Below are 18892 nucleotides of genomic sequence, written 5' to 3'. Positions count from 1 at the left end.
TTCAGACTGCGAAGTGGTTTTTCTGCAAGTTTTCGATTCTTTTAAAAGCAATGTATTCGAAAGTATTTTAATTATGCTCTTGAGTTCTGTGAGCCTTGTCTTGGGTTTGAAATATTCTTTTCTGTAAACCTCATACTTCTTCGACCCAATTTGAATTTGGTTCAAATTAATGTGCTGATTCCTCCTATTGATCCTATTGAATTTCCTTGATCAAAGGGTTATCTTGAAGTTGTCAATTGAATTGAGTCTAGCAAACTTCATTGCTTGAGCATCCTTATTTATCTGGAATTGGATACTCTGTCTCGAATCTATGAGTATTGTCCTTGACATTTGCCTCTCCTTTCTAAAGTTTTGTATCATTCTGAGTAGACTCGAGAATTATTTTGATATCACGTGCGACTTGTAGACGTAGTAACGTGATACGTTAGTTCTTTAAGACGTGATGTGTATACGAAAGTTGAAGCGGTAGGTGTGCAACGTATGAGTTGTGGGCGTTTTGTTCCTTGCGAATGGGTTTGTGATTGTCAGGCTTGTGATCGAATTTGGGGTTTGTAAGGTGCTTGATGGAATTGGAAAGTTGAAGCTTGGAGGTTGAGATGAGATTAGTGTGCGGAGGTTAAGCACGTCGTTTTAACCCCATCATGTTTTATAGCCTTCAATGCCTTGCCTTACTATCACATGTTTGAGCCATGTCATCACTGCTTTGTGAACGCCCATCTTGATTTGCATCCTATTTGGTACCTCAAGTTTTTGTAAAGCTTTGAGATCATATGACCTTGTGCATTGAGCCTATCTTGTAACGTTTGCTTTGCAATCACACTCCTACCTTTACATCCTTATGCTTATGACAATCAAAGTATTTGAAAATCGTATATATGATTATATTTTGAGATATTTTTGCTTCTTTCTTAAATGTGTTCAAAGGTGAACTGTTATGGAATTTCTTTCATTATGTATCAATTTTCGAGGGCGAAAATTTTTATAAGGTGGGTAGAATGTAAGCCCCAGAATATTTGAAAAGTCTTATTATGATCGAGTCTCAAATCCTACAGTTATTTATAGCCTTAATTTCAGGGATTATTTTATTAAAGATAATTAAGGCAAGTTTTGATTTATTGGATTTGAGAAAAGTTATGATTATTATCCAATTTCACAATTATTGGATTATTTTCTATATTTGAATTATAAAGTTGATAGTTATGAAATAATAAGGATTTTATATGATTTGGACTAGATAAGTAATATTTTAAATATTAATACTGCTACTTTGGAAAAATAAAGGGGTTTAATTATATTATTTCTAATTATTTTGATTTGGGCATTTTATTGAAAATAATTTGTGAAATTGATGAGCAAATAGTATTTTCTATGTACAAATAGTATTGAATTTAATTTGGGTTTCAATTACTATATTATCCTTATTTTTGAGTGAAATTACAAAAATGCCCCTAACCCTAATAGAGTCCACATTTTCCCTTCCAAAAGCCAACCCTAGCTGCACATTATTGATGATAGTAGCAGCAGCAGCCACCCCCCTTTTTCATAAACACACGGTCCCCTGTGAAAGAAAAGAAGGAGATCCGGAGGGAGGGAGGCCGTAGCCACCATGCTCGCCGCCACACCACCGTGCCCTCGCCATCGAGCTCGTCGTCGACGCCCAGCCGTCGCGCCGCCTTGGGGTCCGCCGTCAGGTCCGAGTCAAATGGAGGGAGAAGTCGCTCTGTCAGCGTCGCGCAGAGAGGGACTCACCGCCAGCTCCGTCGTCCTCACTGCTGCGCCACCGTCGGGCCCGCAATCGTGGAGAAAACACAGCGCCGCTGTGGGTCCCTTTCCGTCGAACTCGAAGGAGGAGGAATGCCGAGACTGGGCGACGCTGGGAGAGAAGGAGACGCGAGCTGGAGGAGTTGCGTCCAGTCGCCGCCGACGCGCCACTGACCGCCGCCGTTCCACCGTGCCGAGGGTCCCTTTCCTGCGAGATCTGCCACCATGAAACCCCGTAGTGCCTCTGGTTGCCGAAAAATGGTGGTGGATGTTGGTGCTGGGTTAGCGCCGCCACTGCTGCTGGCCATTTCGAGCTGCTCCGCCATCTCTGCCGCCGGAGAACGCAGCTTAGTCACCGGAAAAACCACTGCCGGTAAGGGTCCTTGCTTTTGGTCTTCATTCCTTTCTATTCCTGGGTTTTATCGCCATGACGTTGTTGTGCAGCCGCGGTTGTCGGAGTCTTTCATCGCCGCTGCCGCTTGAGGTGGCTGACGGAGTCGCTGCCGGGTTGATATGGAGCTGTGGCTGCTTCGTTTCGCTAGCTCAGTAAGTAAATTATATTTCGAAAAGTCTCGCGTTAGTATTCGGTTGTGTTTGGTTAATGAATATGAGTTCTGGTAACGTGGGGTCGAGTCCTGATTATTATATATTGTGATTAGAGTCATTATGGTTGCTGAGAAAACGGTTTGGAGCTGAGGTTTTGGTAGCCGGGATTTTGATTGTTGATTTCGGGTCGAGGCGGAAAGGACTCGGTGACGCGTTTGAGTTATGGAATTGCGTTCTAAGGTAGGGGCGCTTTCCGAAAACTACAGTTTATTATTGGAATTATTACATATGGATACTGATGTGAGATATGGTGTAATTAGTGATTGTATCTGCCTTATGTATTATTTGATTGACTCGAATGACTATGGATGTTGGTTTGGCCGAATTGTTGTGTGGCTTGTGAAATGTAATGTTTGAAGTTGATTCTTTAAATATTTGAAATGAGTTTAATCCGTTGAGGATTGGTTTGAATTGAGTCAATTATTTTGATGATGTGAAAGATAGAATGCTCTTGAAATTCAGCCTGGGTTGCTTTAATTGCTCTGGTTTTGATAAATGATTTATTGCTGAACCGATTCTTTAAAGCTTTACAAATGAGTTAAATCGGTTGATATTGAGTTGATTTTTGAAATGGTTTCCTTGAGGTATGCCATTGAGGCGACTGTTGGATTTAGCTTGTTTTGAATTGATTTCTGGTTTTGAGCTGTTGAAAAGGAATGAGAAACGGTTTAGTTGGGACCCGAACCGGGTGGCAAAAGTCCAAGTTTTAGGGGAGGTGCTGCCGAAATTTCTACAAAATCCTACTCTTGTTTGTAAAGTTATTTAAAAAGGGTCGGATTTGAGAAATTGTATTAATTGATTTATTAAGAGAATATTTATGTTTTCAAGCTTAATCTATTTAATGAACTTTATGCGTTGAGTTCAGCTTATTTAGAAACGAACTATTTGTACAGTTTGAATCACTGAAGGAAAGAATGATGCTCAAATATTGATTTCAATATAAAAAGGAGCTTTTAGTGATTTTAAAGGAATTTAGACTTTTGATTGAGTAATCAAGTTTGAGGCATTTTGGAAGAGTTAGAAAAATGGGTTCCAAAAAGAAACCTGAAAGTGGTTTGATTCAAATGAACCGGTTCCGTTTCAAATGAGTTGATTTTTGGACCGAGTTGGAACTTGTGATTTTGTATGATCGGTTTCATAATAAATTCAGTTTTATTTACTTGAACCGGGAATCTATGATTTTAAAGGTTTCAATGAATTTTAAGGAATTTATATAAGTTGACCTTCCCTAAAGACTTGGGACTATGCCGAGGAACCTTGTTATAAAATCCCATTGTGGGATGGGCGATTTTGATTGTTCCCAAATTGAATCTTTAACTTCCCATGGTTTTGGAAGTCTTGGAATGAGGATGCTGAGAGCGGCTTTGTTTTAAAAAGGGAACTCACTTTGAGTAAATTTGGCTTATGAGCCTGAGATGATTTGAGAAATGAGATTTCTAAAGCCAAGGCTGAAAAGAGTTGAAACTTGATTTCAAAGTGAAATGAATTGAGAAAATGATTTATGGCTTAAATGCTGATTTCATAAATCTGATGATTTTGAATGGTGGAAGTGCTGTTTTATTATGAGCCGGAATGGCTATGTATGATTATGAATATTGACTGGTTTTGGATTGAACCGTGAGCCGGAATGGCTGTGTGTGATTATCAATATTGATTGGTTCTGGATTGAACCGTGAGCCGGAATGGCTGTGTATGATATGAATATTGGCTGGTTCTGGAATGAACCGTGAGCCGGATGGCTGAGATGGATGTTGATCCATGGATGAGATTGATTGCATGTTTATGCTGAATCATTGATAATTGTGATTTTTGCACTTCCACTATCTGAGATACGAGTTTCCCTGGGTAGTAGCAGTGGCTAGCCACCACGTGCTCCAGGTTGAGACTTGATACTCTGTTGACCCTATGTCGTAAGTGTGGCCGGGCACTGTGAAAGCCCCGGATGAGCTCGCCCCCGTAAATATTCACCAGTGAAGGTGATGGATATGGATCATGATTATGATCAAGTTTATGATGAGTATAACTCGAGTTGGGGATGCGCGACAGAGGGACAGTCCAATGGTTAGCTACCAGGACTTGTCGGGTTGGCTCTATAACCGACAGATGATATCATCAGCCACTAGGGACAGGCATGCATCATATGCATCTATGTGACATTGTTTGGGTGTGCATATTGTACTTGGTTTGCCTTTGTGATTAACTGCTAATTGTTCTACTTGCTGTAACTGTTTGTTTGTGCTTGAACTTCCTATCTGTGTTTGCAATTGGGACTCTGTTGGATTGTGGTGATTTGGTTGGTGGTTGGATTGTTTGGGCCTAGGGCCGTGGTTGGATTGAGATGGACCGATGGTTGATTTTGGTTTTGTGTTTCTGATTTGGAAAAATATGAAAGGCTATTTTGGTTCAGCATAGATAAACCTTTTTGAAAGGCTTTTGGTGTTTTTGAGAATTGAACGGTTCCTCTTTCAGAAAAGATTTCCGACTTTACCTTATTGAAAACTGTTGTTTTTGAAAAGAGGCATAAGACAGTTATTAATCACTGGCACGGTTTATCTTCATGTATCCTATTACAGTAATTCCCAAAAACCCTCTACTGAGAACCCTTTCGAGGATGATGTTCTCACCCCCTACATTTTTCCCCTTTCAGGATATGGGCGCAGAAGTTACGAAGAGCTTATTTAACTGTTGTTGTGATGCTCTGTATTGTTTTAGTTATGGTTTACTGCACCCTCGCCTTTATCTTGATATAATCTGCAAGAGGGATAGGAATTGTATTGGATTATGTTTGTAATATTATTTATATATATTTATGTATATATATATGGATGTACTCTTTATGAGTTTTGTAAGTTGTATGGTATTTATGGATGTACGTTATCGGATGAAAGTATTTTTGGGAGCGGTATTGCGGTTTAAAGTTTCAAACAGGCTCATATTTTAGTATTAAATAGTATAAGTGTCGTCGTAATATCCGAGCTATCAGAGTTGCGCAGCCGGAAGCGTGAGCTTTGGTAGTTAGGGTGTTACACCGGACAACCGTCGTGTTGAGAGACGCCGTCGTGTTGGGACTAGGGACACCGGTCGAGAGTGGAGGTGGTTACATGATGCGATGCAGGAGGATGACGCAGGCGGAGATGCTAGAGCTGAGGTCGATCACCGTGTTCGTCGGGCTAATGCCAGACGTGGGAGAACTCCGGATGATACACAGCACGCAGGCGGAGTTAGTGGGACCGCAGCGACTGAGGCTGGAGGGGATACATTCACTAGCAGAGCTTATTCTCAGATGCCGGAGTTCACACCGACCATGACTATGGATTTAGATGATCAGCTGGTCAGTCCACGGTTTTATGCAGACTTTGCTGAGTTGATTGGGAATGATGCTGGCACGTCGAATGTGCAGTTTGGTGGCCAGTCTTACCAGCAGCAGATGCCGGATGTGCAGATGGAGACCGGAGCTTACCAGCCACATATGACGGAGATGCATTCCCAGCCACATGATTATCAGGGTCAGTATGGGGTAGATCTGAACGTGCCTGCAGGTAGTCCGTTGGATACTTGGTTCACTATGGGGGGCACCCCCCAGTCCGCCTACGGGTTAGACCCTCCACGTGATGATGTTGGACAGGAAGCAGCCCGACCGACTCGAGTCAGACGTCCGGCTCGATGTGGGACAGGATCTCATCTCCTTGGTGACTTTCATGATGTTGCGAGGGATGATCGCGATGGTTAGCACCATGTGTTGTTGTTTTTTACTTCTCGCTATGTAGTTTATTTTCTGATTTAGGACTTTTATGTTTTTTATATTTGTATGACTGTTATATTGGGTACTTGTTACTTTATGTTTTATGCCCGTTGGGCCTTGTTTTTAGTCTTGTTGGAAGGACTTTTATATTGTTAAGTTTTTTACTTTATGATTATGTTGGGCCTTACTTTTATTTAGTTTTTTATATTCTTTATCGATCTGTTAGCTAAGATGGAAATTAAGCACAATATCTCTACAAAAGTGAAACACAACTACCGATACTATCATTCACAAGAAAAAACAAAAAGACTAAAAACTCATAACTGATAAACGAAATAAGTAAAGATAAATCTACATCCCACTAGTTGAACCTCGCTGAGGGCAAACCCGTCGGGTATGACCGGGCTGCCTGCACAGACCACACCTCTTAGGTCGGCTGGTGTCGGCTTCGTCCATGTTGTTGCGGATGCGGGTGGACCGTGGTCGTCCTTCTCTAGCCCTTCTCATGCCCGGATCGGGTATAACCGTCGGCCCGTCATATGGTGGCCAAAGCCCCTCTGGAATACATGGTGAAAAGGACATCTCATACACCTTAAAGACCTCAGACATGGTGTACACCTCATCAACATAAGTTGCCCAATCTAGGCGTGACTGCGCACAGCATGCGAGGGCATGGCAGCAGGGGTAGTGCAGCGCCTGGAAGTATCCACAATCGCAGGTGCGATCCCTCAGAGAAACCCGATAGCTACCCAAAGAGAATTTCCCGGTGGGAGTCGTCTCAGCCACAGTATAGTCAAGCTGATGCCTATCAAACACTGTCACCGTGAAGCACCTCGATTCCTTCAGATTACGCTCAATGGCCTTAACTACTGCCTGTGAAAACCGGTGCCCGGACCCTAACTGTGCCTCTGCCGTCTGGCCACGGACAACAAACAACTCGGCCAGCCGGAGATATGTCGACTTAACCAAAGACGTCACCGGGAGGTTTCTTGTGCCCTTCAAGACAGAGTTCACACACTCAGAGATGTTGGTGGTCATGTGACCGTATCTTCTCCCACCATCCTTATGTTGTGTCCACCTCTCATAAGGCATTCTGTTTGCCCATTCGCACATAGCCGGGTTCTCCGTCCTCATTATATCAAACCAATAGTCAAACTCTGCTTCCGTCTTCGCATACGCGGCATTTACCAACCACCTCCGCGCATCCTGCCCCTTGAAAGTGAGGGCAAAATTTGCAGCAACATGCCGAATACAAAATGCCCGATAAGCATGCGGGGGTAGCCAACCACTATCGGGGCTCTCTAACGCAGCCTTGATGCCGTTGTGTCTGTCAGAGATCACGAGAATACCTTGCTGTGGAGTGACATGCCTTCTAAGGTTCGATAGAAAGTACGACCAAGAATCTGCGTTCTCTCCCTCCACGAGTGCAAACCCAACAGGCAAAATGTTTGAGTTACCATCCTGTGCGATCGCCAACAACAACGTCCCGCCATATTTGCCATACAGGTGTGTGCCGTCGATGCTTATCAGCGGCTTACAGTGGCGGAAAGCCTCAATACACGGAGGAAACGTCCAGAACATCCGATGAAAGAAAACTCTATCCTCGTCAACTTGGTCACCCACCCTAACCGGGGACGTCTTCAATAGAGCAATCGAACCTTCCATCGTGCATGTGACTCCAAGGATCCACCGAGGCAGATCTGCATATGACTCCTCCCAATCACCATATATTTGCGCTACTGCCTTCTGCTTCGCCAACCACACCTTCCGATAACTAGGCATGAATCCATAAGTCGCCTCCGTGGCCTCTTGCAACACCTTAATAGACACCGACGCATCAGCTCGAACCAATGGATAGATCCTCGCACAGATAACATGATAATCAAGCTGCTTGTGGTCGCTTGATATCGATGTGGCCATACACGTGTGCGGACCGTTGTACCTCCTAACCTCCCATGTGCCCTTCCTTTTCCGCATGACTATCCGAATCAACCACGTGCACCCGTTACCAAACTCCTTGCATCTCCCTTGGTATTTCAGGTTGTCGGACTCCATAACCTTGTACTCAACTCCACGCCGAATACTGTAATCCTTCACACTCAACACGGCTTCCTCTTTACTCTGGAAGGATTGGCCAATCTGAAATTCAGACATATTTGTCCCATCATGCATCCCCTGCCCCTCGAATGTTGCATCAGCATTCTGCTGTTGGCCGATGGCTTCCAAGTTCAAAGAAGAGAGGTGGGGAGGGTACTCCTGTGTTGCAGAACCGGAACATCCATGGGCTGAACGTCCGCCTCTTGGAATATCATCATCACTGTCCCCACCAATATCGACAGGCTCCTCATCCAAATCATCGTCAAACAGTGCATTCTCAACCCGATCCGGTCCGGCATCGCATTCAAAATCAGGAACAACAGGACCAACATATGCATGAACAGCCCCAGCACGTTCGGGCTCCGAATTCGGAACTGCCACTGCTACCACAGGCATCGATGTTGAGGCACCACCGGCTGGGATCGACTGAGGATTTGGGGCCGATGCCCCTGAGCTATCCACACCATCTTCCAACTTTGCAAACAGCTCAGTTACCCTCACCTCCGGAAAACTACGCCTGCAGTGAAACAAGACATGCAAGTCTTCATCCGACCCGATCACGAAGGTCTCATATCTCACACCAGTTGAGACAACATCAATGGGAATCTTGTAAAATAATTTTTTTACCCACTTCGTCCCACACACACCGAGCTTCCGTAATATGCTTTGCTTAATCTCCGCCAACGTATTCGAAGATCGAATAAAAACACTAAGCGGTTCTCTATCTGTGAATTTTACACCATGCCTTTTGCTCTTTTGAATTTTTCCAGAGCAGTGAACCAGAGCCACAAAACTATCCTCTCCCTCCATTTGTGAATAACACTCTACTTCTTCACATTTGGTCCCTCTCTGGTTTATATAGGCAGCCCCATTCACACACACTCACGTAAACCGCTGCTGCCAGCAGCGGTTTACACACACTCACTTACACGTAAACCGCTACTGCCAGTAGCGGTTTACACACACGCACACACACACGTAAACCGCTACTGCCAGTAGCGGTTTACACACACGCACACACTCACGTAAACCGCTGCTGCCAGCAGCGGTTTACACACACTCACTTACACGTAAACCGCTACTGCCAGTAGCGGTTTACACACACACACACTCACACGTAAACCGCTACTGGCAGTAGCGGTTTACATAAAATATAGAAACAATGCATTTGCGTATTAAAAACTGAAACAATGTATTTGCGTAATATTGGAGATCAAACAATTTACATGCGTAAATTGCCCTACATTTTATGCGTGAAAAATATTTTTTAATTATTTAAATACAAAATAGTGCCAACGTTTTGATTAAAAAAATATTAAAAAAATTCCAAGAATATTTTAGCATATTTTATCATTTTTAGTAACTTTTATTTTTCTTAATTCTCCCAAGAATAAATAGATAAAATAATTAAAGAGAATAATTATTAATAAAAATAATTCAATAAATTTATTTATTTATAATTTTATGTTAAATTAAATTAGAAATATGCGGATCTCCAAGATTTTTACAAATATTTAATCTTATCTTTTGATAATTCTTTTTTTATTGTTTTTAATTAAAAAAATAAAAAATAACCAAAATGTCATTGACGGTTTCCATTTTTAGATTTAAAAAAAATTACAAAATGAAAATGGTATTGTCGTTTTGCGGATGAAATTTTTTTAATAAAAAAGTTTGTGAAATTTTATATTTAAATAAGGAAAAGTCTAGGGGCCAGCAGCAACTTTGTTAAATTCTGGCCAACATGTAACTAGCAAAGAAAAGTGAGTCATTGGATGAAATCTTACAACCATCTCACACCATTAAACCCATCATTGATGATTATTTGATGGCTACAAATCATAAAATTGTTGGCCCCTAGCATTCCTCTTTAAATAATTTAAAAAATATATTTACACACAAAACTTAGGTGACAATTTGTGCTTTTTAAAAAATAAAAAGTCCCATAACAGTGTTGTTCGGTAGGTCGGGTTCCGGATGGTTCGGATTGGTATCCTATTTGATGAGGGGGTCTCGCTTGGTCGTAAGTCACCGGGCTGGAGTAGACGGCGTCCTGAGCTCTTTGTGTGAGGAGGGGGGGTGTCACCTGCAAAGACACTCCGACGCTCTAGTCAACAAAGTGTGCAGGCGAAAAAGGGGTGAATGGTATGTGACGTACCTTGGGGGAAGGGTAGGACCTTCCCCATATATACCGTGTCAGAGGTGGGCCCATCAAGGACAGGCCCACCTTCCTCAATGCTTCCTTCGCACAGCTGTAGCAAAGCTGTCAGGGACGCGTGTCCGGGTCGGCGACTGAGCGCCTCGCTCCTGACCGTTCAGGTCGGGTGGTGCTCGGGTCGGGCCGGCCCGCAAATGGTTTGGGCCAGGCCGTAACAGTGCCCCCAACACGCCAGCAATGTTCGTGAAGGTGGTTGGTGGCACGTTATCTCTTATTCCGTGTGTTGTCGCTAGGTCGGCCGCCCGTGGAGGGGACGTGCCTCTTGCGCGCGTGTCTGTTTGTTGCTGAGGTGACCGTTTGTCGCCTCGTTCCTCGCGCGGAGTATTAAATGCTCATAATGGGTTGAAAAACCCTGTGTGCAAAGACCATTTTGCCCCCAGGCCTTTTGCGTGAGTGGCAGTTTTAAACAGTTTTGCATTTCGTTCTCCTCTCATATCCTTACTCCAACCATCTCCATCATTTTCTCCTTTTGAGTTCCCAGAGTGTCATTCTTGTGCATTCGCTCTTCTTCCTCCTCATTCGAATCTATGTAATCAGTTCAGGTAAGCATTCTTTTCGTTCTTTGCTTCATGTTTATTTTGTTGTTCTTCTGCGTGCATGCTGTTTGCTTGGTTTTGCATGCTGTTTGCTTGGTTTTGTATGATGGATGGCTTTTTAGTGTCAAGTAGGTGCGTTAGGGGGCTTACTATTCCAGGGTAGGCTTTGTTTGGATTTTGCCTTAGCCATGTATGATCTTAGCTGTTGAATAGGTTCAAATGTAGTTTCTGGTACCCCACTGTAGGTATGTCTCGCGTCGTTTCTCGAGCTTCCCCTTCCGCCGCGAATTACGATTCCTACGCCTGGGTGACTTCCGATGTGAAGGAATCTCCGAACCAGATGGGCGAGGAGGAGCTAACGGAGTTCCGCCAAGGCTTGAACTTGTGCGGGGGAACTGACGAAGAGGCTAACTACGACGTCTTTGTTCCTGCCCCCAACGAACGATTATACGAGCTTAATTTCCATTCCCCTCAGGTTCCCGACTGGATATGGTTTTACAAGTCCATGTTCACCCAAGTGGGGGTTCGTATCCCGTTTTTCGCTTTTCAGATGGTGCTTCTTAACCAGATCTCCGTGGCGCCGTCGCAACTGCATCCGAACAGTTGGACTTCTATCCACTGTTTCGAGATGGTATGCGAATATCTGGAGTTGTCGGTATCTATTGATGTTTTCCTTTTTTCTTCAACCTCACCAATCCTTCGAAGGAGGGGAAAGCGGGGAAAGGGTTCATGTCCTTCCGATCTGCCCAGGGTCAGAGGATCTTCGACTTGTTCGAGGACTCTTATCATGGGTTTAAAGACAAATATTTTAAGGTGCGTCCGGTCAAAGGTCGTCACCCCTTCTGGTTGTCGTTAGAAGGGAAACGCCTCATCCCGACATACTGGAGCTTCGGGGCGGGATCTAACACATTTATTAAGGTGTCTTATAAGGGGATGTCCGTTGTGGACAAGAGGGTTGCCGATGTGTTGTTGGCAGTTTTTGGGAAGAATCATGTGAATTCCCACCTGTTAATGGATGATCGGGAGGTTGCCAGAAATTACATTTGTGAGTTGTTTTGCCTTGTATTTTTGCGTTTCTATTCATCCACTTGGTTGTGCCGGATTCACGACTAACTTGTTTACTTGTTTGTTGCAGTGGAGATGTCTGCTTCTGTGACAAGGCTTGAGAACTTGTTCAAGACTTTTTTGGCGGACAACGATGAGGAGGAAGCTGAGAAGGTTGACGGGAAACCGGAGGGCCCTTCTGAGAATAAGGATCAGGCAATTTTCTCCTATCCGTGAGGAGACGGCCGAGATGACGGATAAGAAACGTGACACCGAGATGACGGATAAGAACTCTGACGGAGCGCGCTTTTCTCCTATCCGTGAGGAGACGGCCGGCCCCGATCACTCGACCTCCGCTCAGCAAGAGGATGACGATTTGAAGCTTATCCCCACCCCCAAAAGGCAGAGGGCATCCTCCAGCCCAGAAGGGGTTCTCACCATAATGGAGCGGAACTTCGACGCCGGGACCTTCATAGATTCGCAGCTGCTTCCCGACACAGAGGATCACTTCCTTGGCACCGAGCTTGCGAGGCAGGCAAGGTGGATGTACCGTATCCTTCTCCGTGGTGCCGCAATAGCTCGGAAGGCTGAATTCGAGTTGTCGGGGATGCAGTCGCTGCGCAGGAAGCTCGAATCTGCTGTCAAGGCCAATAACAAATTCAAAACTCAAGTTGAAAATCTTCGGGAGCAACTGTCCGAGATGGGGAAAAAACTAAAGGCTGCTGAGGAGAAAGCCGCGTCTGTCGAGGAGAAGCTGAATGCCTCCGATGACACCGTGTCCCGTTTAACCGATCGGGAGATGACTCTGGAGAGCCAACTTAATGCCGCACAGGGTCGGGTGGTGGCTTTGGAGAAAGAGCGTGACGTGGCCGTCTCGTCGGCTAAGGCCGCTCAAGCTGAGGTTGAGGAGCTTAAGAAGAAACATAAGGTGACTAGAGAGCAGGGAAAGAACGCGATCTTCATGACTGAGGAGGCCCTTAAGGCCCAGGTGAAGATCGTGGCTCCCGCCTTCTATATGTCGACAATTGGAGTTTTCAAAACGATCAAGGATGGCAAGATTGTTGACATGGCCAAGAAATGAGCTCTTGTACCTTATGCTTTTGTATGGATTTGTGGTTTTATTGTAGAACTTTTGAAGCTTACTTCGTTATACATTAAGAGTCGCTTGGTTTGCTTGTGATTATCGTCTTCTTTGCTTATCTGATAGCGTTTTTGTTTTGTTTTGTTACCGTTTTGTCGGGATGAGCTTTCCGCTCGTGTTTATTTACCGTTGTGTTGGTAATTTGGCAAAGCTAGGTCGTGGCCTTTTGCTATCGTTGTAGCCGTTTGTTATGGCTTCAGTTTAGGTGGCTCCCGGGGTGATCAGTCCCGGGGTGCCGTATCGTGGTTCCGTTTAATGCATTGTGGAACTCGTTTCCGTGTGATGTGTAAGTAAGAAAAAAGGAACAATAGAGAGGTGATTTTTTAACAAGTAAACATTAATTGGTAATTAAACAAGTCTATTACTGTGGCGAGTATAAAGGTAAATGATTAAGCTCGCTAGATCGCCTGGCCGGCGTGCCTGAGCTAGGAGTAAAACCTTCTCAAATTACCTGCATTCTAAGTTCTTGGGACCTCCCTTCCATCAAGCTTCTCCAGTTTGTAGGCGCCCTTGCCAATCACTTCTTTGACTATGTAGGGGCCTTCCCAGTTCGCCGCCAGTTTGCCTTCTCCCTGGGTCGGTAGCCCGATATCGTTGTGCGCGTAGGACGAGGTTGTTTTGCTCAAATTCCCTCTTGAGCACTTTGGTGTTGTAGCGCAGGGCCATTCTTTGCTTTAGTGCTATTTCTGACAAATGGGCCACCTCCCTAGCCTCCTCTGCCAGGTCTTTCTCTACCACTTCCTCTACTCCCTTCAGAAGTAGTCGTGGGCTCAGCTCGCCGATCTTTACGGTTAACATTACGTCTACTTCGTACGTCAGGCGGAAAGGAGTTTTCCCTGTGGACGATTGCTCGGTCGTTCAGTAGGACCAGAGGACCGAGGCAAGTTCGTCGGCCCATGCACCTTTTTTGCTGTCCAGCCGCTTCTTGAGGCCCAGCAAGATGATCTTGTTTGCGGCCTCCACTTGACCGTTTGTCTGGGGGTGCTCTACTAAGGAGAATTTCTGCTTTATGGCCCAGGCCGGTGAGGAACTCCACGAATTTCTTGTCGGTGAACTGTGTCCCGTTGTCAGAGATGACGACTTCCGGGATGCCGAATCGAGTTGTCACCTGTCTCCACAAGAACTTTCGACAACTGGCTGAAGATATGCTTGCCAGTCGTTCAGCCTCTATCCATTTGGTGTAGTAGTCAACGGCGACTATGAGGTATTTGACTTGTCCCAGGCCGACCGGGAAAGGTCCCAGTAGGTCGACTCCCCATTGTGCGAAAGGTCGGGAGGACGTCAGTAGGCTTAGTTCGGTTGCCGGCGCTTTGTGGAAGTTGGCGTTCTCTTGGCACTTGACACATTTCTTTACGAACTCTTTTGAGTCGACCATCATCGACGGCCAGTAATATCCAGCTTGGATGAGCTTTCTTGCTAGGGCTTTCCCCCCGATGTGGTGGTCGCAGCATCCCTCGTGGACTTCTCAGAGTACGTAGTCCGTTTGGTCAGGATGGAGGCATTTTAGCAAGGGCTGGCTAAGTCCCTTTTTGAACAGTTGGTCTTGTATGATCGCATATCTGGCCGCCTCCCTTCTTAATGCTTTAGCCTCCTTCTCGTCCTCAGGGAGTTTGCCGCTCCTTAGGAAATCAGTGATGGGGTCCATCCAGGAGGGGCCTATCTTTGTTAGTTGGAAGGCGACTGCTGATTCCTTTGTTATTCCTTGAATAAGGGATCTGTTGCCAACTCTCGGTTTTGTGCTCGCTAGCTTTGATAGGAGGTCTGCCCGTGTGTTCCTTTCCCTCGGAACGCGTTGGACCGTGACCTCCTCGAACTGCTTTGCTCGCTCTTTGACCTTTTTCAAGTACTTTTGCAATAGCGAGTCCCTGGGTTGGTGGCTTCCGTTCACCTGCGAGGTAACGACGTGCGAGTCACTACATACTTCCAGCCTCGTGGCCCCGACTTCTCGGGCTAGGATCAAGCCGCCCAGGAGGGCCTCGTATTCCGCTTGGTTGTTTGATACGGAAAACTCGAAGTTGATTGATTGTTCGTATATGACCCCGGTAGGACTTTCCAAAATGATCCCGGCACCCCCGGACGTTTGGTTGGAGGCCCCGTCTACATGGAGCCTCCACTGTATGCCCGCTTCCTTGATTGGGTCCCCCGCTACTTCCACCAAGAAGTCTGCCATTGCTTGTGCCTTGATCGCATGTCGGGGCTCGTATCGCAAATCGTACTGAGATAGCTCGATGGCCCAAGTCATCATTCTTCCCGCCAAGTCGGGTTTTTGGAGCACCTGGCGAATTCCCTGGTCCATTCTCATGACTACCTGGTGACCCTGGAAGTACTGCCTTAGTCTTCGGAAGGAGGTTAGTAGTGCCAGAGCTAGCTTCTCTAATTTGTTGTATGTCAGTTCTGCTCCTTGCAATGCTCTACTCACAAAGTAGATTGGTTTTTGAGCCTTCCCTTCTTCCCGTACCAAAACTGCTGCCAGCGCTTCGTCCGTTATGGCCAGGTACAGGTAGAGCGGTTCTCCGACTTTGGGTTTCCCGAGCACGGGAGGAGTTGCGAGGATCTCTTTGAAATGTTTGAATGCTTCCTCGCACGCCGGGGTCCATTCAAACGCTATCCCCTTTCTCATCAGGTTGAAGAAGGGCAGGGCTTTTGCTGCCGACACCCCAAGGAAGTGAGATAGCGCGGTGAGCCTTCCTGCCAGTCTTTGAACGTCTTTGATGCAACCCGGGCTCCTCATTTGGAGTATCACTTGGCATTTTTTAGGATTAGCTTCCACCCCCCTTTGGGTTATCATAAATCTTAGGAACTTCCCGGCCTCCATGGCAAAGGCACATTTGAGGGCGTTGAGCCTCATGCCGTGTCGTCAGAGGGCCGCGAACACATTTCCTAGGTCGCTTAGGAGGTCCTCAGGGTGAGTGGTCTTGGCCAGAATATCGTCCACGTAGACTTCCACCGTCCTGCCTATGAGGTCGTTGAATATCTTGTTCATTAGCCTTTGATAAGTGGCCCTGGCGTTCTTCAGGCCGAATGGCATTACCTTGTAGCAATATATCCCCCTCGGCGTTATGAACGTTGTTTTCTCTTCGTCAGGTCGGTGCATCGGTATCTGGTTATAGCCAGAGTAGGCGTCCATAAAACTTAGGTACCGATATCCCGCCGCTGCGTCGACGAGCGCATCAATGTTGGGCAGGAGATAGCAGTCCTTGGGGCATGCTTTGTTGAGATCAGAGTAATCTACGCACATCCTCCATTTACCATTGTGCTTTTTCACTAAAACTACGTTCGACAGCCATGTCGAGTAGTCAAGTTCTCGAATAAATCCTGCTTCGAAGAGGATAGCCGTCTGCCTGGCCACCTCCTCTGCTCGCTCTTGTGACATCTTCCTCCTTCTTTGGGCTACTGGTCTGGCCTCCGCCATCACGGCCAAGTGGTGTGACATGAGCTGGGGGTCTATTCCTGGCATGTCGGCTGGCGTCCATGCAAATAGGTCGCCATTGGTCCTGATCATTTCCATTAGGGGCCCTTTCAGCTCGTGTGGTAGGTTTCTGTTCACGAAGGTGAACTTCTCGTCCGTGTCGCCGACTCTAAACTTTTCCAAGCTCCCTTCCGGCTCGGGTCTGGGCTTGTCTTCGACTCTTGCGTCTAGGTCGGCAAGGAATACTCCTGCTGCTTCCTTGGACTTCTTCCTTAAGGAGAGACTGGCATTGTCGCAGGCGACTGCCATTTCCAAATCTCCTTTTATGGATCCCACGGACCCGTCGTCAGCCACGAACTTCATTATCAGCATTTTCGTGCTGATTACTGCCCCAAGATCGTTGATGGTCTTCCTCCCCACGATGATGTTGTAGGCTGTGGAGTCGCGTAGAACCACGAACTCGGCCATTGTCGAACCTCGTCCCTGTCCGTGTCCTACTGATATCAGCAAAGAAATTATGCCGTCTGGCTTAATGAAGTGGTCGCTTAACCCTACGACACCTTGCTGGTGGGTCTTCCGGTCGGCGTCCCGCAGTCCCAAAGCGTTGAATACATTGCGGAACATGATATTCGAGTCGGCACCGGTGTCTATGAGGATGCGCTTGATGAGGCCGGTTCCCACTCTGGTCGTGATGACCATGGGGGGCTTTCCGCGACCTCGTCAAACCACTGGTCCTCCGTGCCGAATGAGATGGGTGGTGACCTCAACCTCTTGGGGTTTTGGGCAGATGATGAAGAAATCGCCAGGTCTCTGGCGTCTTTCTTGTGTGCCGACTTCGACTTTGGGGGTGCGTCTCTCGCCGTCACAACGTTTACTATGGTGAGACTTTGTTCATTTTCATTCTGGTCGTGACGTCGTTTTACCGTGCGAGTCTTGTCCTCTATTTCTCGGTCGCGATCTCGTCTTCTTGGTTCCCTGATGAGATGGGGGAATTCAGCCAGCTTTTCGTCCCGGATCCCTTGCTCTAGCGCGTCCTTTAGGTCGAAGAAGTCCTGTGTCTTGTGTCCATAGCCTTTGTGATAGTCACAGTAAAGGCTTTGTTTCCCTCTGTTCGGTCCTTCAGAGGTCGGGGTTTCGACAGAATCGCCTTCTCGGCTATCTGTTGGTAAACTTCTATGATGGGGACGGTGAAGGGAGTGTAATTAGTGAACTTTCCGACTCTAGGAAACGGCCTGGTTGTCTTGCTCGGACTGCCGTCTCTGGCATGTTCCTTCTGTCTTTCTCCGCTCCTGTGATGCCGGGTTTGATTGTAGGAGGGCTGCTGTTTGTTGGCAGCCACGACCTGGCTGATTTCTTCATCGTTGATATATTCCCTGGCTACATATTGGATCTCCTGCATTGTCCACACCGGCTTCGTAGTGAGGTGCTTTCTGAAGTCCTCGTTTAGGAGTCCGTTCGTCAGGCATAGGCTAGCAACAGAGTCAGTCAGCTCGTCGATCTCCAAGCACTCATCGTTGAACTGATCTAGATATTTCCTTGTCGGTTCTCCGGACCTCTATGTCATTCCAAGCAGATTGATCGGGTGCTTTGTCTTTGCTATTCTGGTAGTAAATTAGGCTAGGAAGGCGTGGCTAATTTTCGGAAACTTGGCCACCGAGCCCTGCGGGAGGCTATTAAACCACCGTATTTCAGGTCCCGCGAGGGTGACCAGGAAAGCGTGGCACCTTACCTCGTCCCCCACTCCCTCCAGGTTCATCCTGTCCTTGAAGGCTGTAAGGTGCTCCTGTGGGTCTTGGGTTCCGTCGTACCTCATGTCCGTTGGCTTGTCAAAGTGTTTTGGCAGCCGGAATTCGAGGATGGAACGATGAAATGGGGTCGCGCCTATTATGACTGGTCCGCGCGTTCTCCTTGTTCTTCTTTCGTCGTCTTCTCGTCGACCGTCTTCTCGGTCACGATCTGTGGTGCGTCTCTTCCCGCTCCTGGCATATATGATGGGGTCGCGATGCCTCCTTGTGCGTCCTTCCTCCCTAGCGCTCTCGGGCTCAGATCTTGTGCTAGCTGCACGTCGGGAGTGGCTTCTAGGGGGAACGGGAGTAGCTGGATTCGGGAGTTTGCTGGCGATGTTCCCGGTCTGCCAGCCGGCGCTCCAGGTCCTGCATCCTATGATGTAGTTCCTGCATTATTCTCGCGCTGTTGTCGCCAGTTCCCCCGAAGGGGCGTCTTTCTTGGGATCGTGTGGCTCGCTAAGGAGCGGATCTCGTGCGCTCCCGGGAGGATGCCACGGAGGCTTCCCCTCTGTGCCCGGCTTTTCGCCCTGCTCCTCCTGAGCCCAGTACAA

Source organism: Arachis hypogaea, chromosome 15 (assembly GCF_003086295.3).
Source record: "Arachis hypogaea cultivar Tifrunner chromosome 15, arahy.Tifrunner.gnm2.J5K5, whole genome shotgun sequence".
Classification (NCBI taxonomy): domain Eukaryota; kingdom Viridiplantae; phylum Streptophyta; class Magnoliopsida; order Fabales; family Fabaceae; genus Arachis; species Arachis hypogaea.
Note: the sequence above shows the minus strand (reverse complement) of the source record.